This window comes from Penaeus chinensis, chromosome 14, assembly GCF_019202785.1.
Source record: "Penaeus chinensis breed Huanghai No. 1 chromosome 14, ASM1920278v2, whole genome shotgun sequence".
Taxonomy (NCBI): Eukaryota; Metazoa; Arthropoda; class Malacostraca; order Decapoda; family Penaeidae; genus Penaeus; species Penaeus chinensis.
In genome coordinates, this window is record NC_061832.1 from 9722458 (window position 1) to 9727159 (window position 4702).

Here is a 4702-nt window from a genome sequence, read left to right on the forward strand (position 1 = left end):
CTTTGTGTCTTATTCCTCCACATATTCATTAATTTTTGCAGTGATGTGAATTATAATCACATAAAAGTGAGTAATGTACAGGAATAGTAATCCTATTATTATTGTCTTACTAACAAAGCCATATCACATTTATAGCATTTTCAAGTGACTTGGAAAGTGACAAAATTGAACTCTAGGAAATAATGAAACACACACAAATATAAAATTTTGATTTAGATGAAAACCATGTACTCAAAATAAATTTTGCCACTGAATATTTGTTGTGGATTCCTGAAATAAAAATTTCATACTTACTTCTTTTGAGTGTTTTTTAAATTACCAATTGAAATTAAATGTTTACAGCAACTGATAAGATTATCTTCATTTCATTATCAAGGAGTTCAAATTCTTATAATCCAAGATTTGATATAGGCTTGGTGACCTTATTCCATCACCTGTTATATCTCTTTCATTGCTGTAATAATGTAAGAGCAACACGTAATCAATATTTTATGCATCATGATGAAACAAATCCAAACATATTGAAAATCAAAATAAGTTGGTGAGAAAACGGTGCCATGGGTCTAAAGTGAACCGAGATGTGTAGCTAACAAAATGTATTAACGTCTTCAAAGGAGCAATAAGACCGAACCACAGTAAGAAAGGACCCAACCAATTGTTACTTTTCATGTCATGCTAAATTTCTCTTTCTTGTTGATTTTCTCCCATTGTCTGTGTCCCCTCTTCTTTCTTATTCACTTTCCTTTTCAACTAATGTACCTTTTTGATTCATTCAGTCTTTGTCTGGCTGATAGGTACATGTACTGTGAAGAGCAAAATTTTGGAAATGTGAATACCTTAATATCTTACCATAATCAAAGATAAGTAATACAAAACAGTTTTGTCTACAGAAGGTAATACATAAGATATATCACTGGCTCAGCAGTCTGAGAGATACTACGACAGATATCTAATTCACTATGTTTTACATTGTTAGCAAGAAAGTGAAACATCAAAGGAACATCTGTGACCTTATCATCCTTGTTATTACTTTTAGTGTCTTGCTTCATTAGCTACAATTAAAATATGTGTTTCTTACATATTTACCACTGTATATAACACCTTATGGTCAATTTCATTTCCTCTCATTGAATAGTCTATATTTTCTCTCTGTCACTGCCCCTCCTCTCTCTCTCTCTCTCTCTCTCTCTCTCTCTCTCTCTCTCTCTCTCTCTCTCTCTCTCTCTCTCTCTCTCTCTCTCTCTCTCTCTCTCTCTCTCTCTCTCTCTCTCTCTCTCTCTCTCTCTCTCTCTCTCTCTCTCTCTCTCTCTCTCTCTCTCTCTCTCTCTCTCTCTCTCTCTCTCTCTCTCTCTCTCTCTCTCTCTCTCCTCCCCCCAACATTTCTACATGTATACTTTTACACTGTTTATTTCTTGTATCTTGCTTAAAAAGTCAAGGTATTCATTCCACCATTAAACTCACTGCTGCCGGGAAAATCAATAAAATGCTGTGCTCATTTTTTTTTTTCTTTTTTTGTGAAATGTCTCTACACATAGATGGCTCAGCCTTATCTGATTTCACCTTTCCTTGAATTGTTGGGAAAATGTGTTTTCTACGAGGGCTATGAATATCGATGGTGTTATTTTTATTATAAACATTATAATTACTATAATGTTATATACTATAATGTTATATTACTATAATGTTACATAAAGTCCCTCCCACCCAGAAAGAACGGCGGGCTGTGGGTTCCTCTGGGATGGCGACCGCTGGGACTCGGGTGGGGAGAGGGGGGGTTACCCGTCATCCCATCTGTGTCCCAGCGGCCGCCAACCTGACGTTATGTTTGTGGGGGAAAGCCCCAGAGAGCCCCGCAGGCGGATTATGGGACCTGCAGCCAACCAACCTCCTCTATATGAGGCGGCGTCGGTAGGGTTGGCAGAGATGGCGCCCATCAGGAGTGACTGCCCGAGGTTAGACCTCAGGCGGACTGTCAGGGTGTGGGCTTGGAACGTCCGTTCCCTGCGACAGGACAATCGGTTACCACTACTGTCGAGGGAATTGAAGCAGCTGAGAGTTGAGGTGGCTGCTCTCTCAAGAGGTGAGAAGACCTGGCAGCGGCATGATAAGTGTGGGTGGCTACACTTACTACTGGGCGGGCCGCAGCGATGGCCACCATCTCCAGGGAGTAGCCATAGCCATCTCCAGCAGACTTCAACCCTCGGTAGTTGAGGTCACTCCAGTCGATGAGCGTATTATGGTATTGAGACTGAAGCTTTTTCATTTGGCTTCATGTCTCCTATTGCTGTATACGCTCCTACGGGTGCATATAAACTTGAGGTGAAAGAGATGTTTTACACCAAACTTGCATATGTGGCAGACAGTTGTCCTCGGCAAAATATTCGTATTGTTCTGGGCGACTTCAATGCGGTATCCAGATGCGATCGAGCTGGTTACGAGATATCTGTCGGTCTTCATGGCTCAGGAGTTGATGCTGGCAGCGAGAATAGCCTCCTTTTCCGTGACTTTGCTAGGTCACAGAAATTGAGGATTTCTGGCTCCTGGTATCAGCGTTCTGACCCGCACCGTTGGACTTGGTACAGCGATACGGATAGTGTGGCCAAGCAGATCGACCACATCCTCGTTAGCACTCAGTGGAGGATCCTCCAGAACTGCAGGGTGTATCGAAGCGCCGAGTTCTGTGGAACTGATCATAGATTAGTTGTGGCTACTCCCCGGGTCCACTGTATAACCCCCGTCGCCCAAATGAACACCCTAGGGTGTTTCATTTGGACAGATTGAGGGAGGACGATTGTGCCCGGGGGTTTGCCGAGGCTATCTCTCGTCGTCTCACATCACTCGAGGGCCTGGCAGACCCTGTTCTTATGTGGGATACCTTCACGCGTGAAACGCTTGATGCAGCTCAGGAATCCATTGGTGAACGCCCAAGAGTAAGACAGAATTCCATCTCGCAGGAGACACCGGAAGCCACAGATGATTGTCAGGGGATCGCAACTTGCACCGTTCTCTGGTGCGCAGGACTAGGTCACTGTTGAGAAGGGATAAGGAACAGTTTATCAGTAATCTTGCAGAGGAGGTCGAAAACCATTTCTTAGTAAATGACCTTTGTCCTGCCTATCAAGCCCTGAGAAAGCTGAACTCCAAGCCCTCCTCACAGACGACTGCAGTCCGCTCATCAAGTGGCCAGATAATCTCAGATCCTGATGGGGTGCGTGTGCGTTGGGCTGAGTATTTTGAGCAGTTGTATCAGGTTCATCCACCAACAGTTAACTTGGATGCGGGTAATGTTGAGATTCCTCTGCCAGACCCACCCATCAGCGAGGATCCACCCTCCCTGACTGAAGTCAGGGGGGGATCTCCAAGCTGAAGAGCGGTAAAGCAGCAGGTATTTGTGGCATCCCAGCTGAATTGTTAAAGGCTGGTGGAGAACCTATGGCAAGGGGCTTGCATGCAGTCCTGTCTGCCATCTGGCAGACTGGTACCTTTCCCCCTGACCTGCTGAGGGGTGTGGTCATCCCTCTCTGGAAGGGGAAAGGGGATCGGTGGGACTGCAGCAATCACCGAGGCATTACTCTACTCAGTGTATCAGGCAAGGTACTCGCGCACATCCTACTGAGACGCATCAGAGACCACCTTTTGAGGCACCAAAGGCCGCAATCTGGATTCACTCCTGGTAAGTCCACAATAGACCACATCCTGGCGCTTCGAGTCATTGTAGAGCGCCGTCGTGAGTTCGGACGTGGGCTGCTCGCAGCCTACTTCGACCTCAAGAAGGCGTTTGACACGGTGCATCGCGAATCACTCTGGGAGATCCTGAGGCTAAGAGGAATTCCAACAAGGATTGTTGGACTGATAGCAAACCTGTATACAGGCACTGGAAGTGCTGTAAAGTGTGGTGGGGGCCAGTCGAGCTTCTTCCCTGTTAGTTCAGGCGTGAGGCAAGGCTGTGTTCTTGCACCAACACTTTTCAGCACTTGCATGGATTGGATACTGGGTAGAGCTACTGTCCAAAGTCACTGTGGAGCAACTCTGGGCAATATCAAGGTTACATACCTTGACTTTGCTGATGATGTTGCCATTCTCTCTGAATCTCTGGAAACCCTAGTGGCGGCTCTTGATATATTTAGCAGTGAAGCGAAGCCCCTGGGGCTAGAGGTCTCCTGGACCAAGACCAAGATCCAGGATTTTGGGGGCCTACTAGGAGACCCTGAGCAGTCGGTATGTGCTTGCGGTGAAAACATCGAAGTCAAAGAAAGCTTTATATACCTCGGTAGTGCAGTTCACGACTCTGGGCTGTCAGACCAGGAAGTCAGTAGACGGATTGGCTTGGCAGCAGGGGTCATGAAATCTCTCAACAAGAGTTTTTGGAGATGCCGGTACCTGTGCAGAAGGACCAAGCTACGTGTTTTCAAGGCCCTGATACTGCCAGTTTTACTATATGGTAGTGAAACTTGGACACTGTCTTGTGCTCTGGAATCTCGTCTTGATGCCTTTTGTAACAGATCCTTGTGCCGGATCATGGGGTACAGTTGGCGGGACCATGTGTCCAACCAACGGCTGCATCGTGAGACCGATTCCCGCAGGATGATCCTGCCGGCGTTAGCTCCCAAATGATGATGATGATATATATACATTAGTAATAGCAAAATAAGATAAAATAAAATATTTTCTAAAATTAAAGAAAAGGGTGAACGGGCGAGAC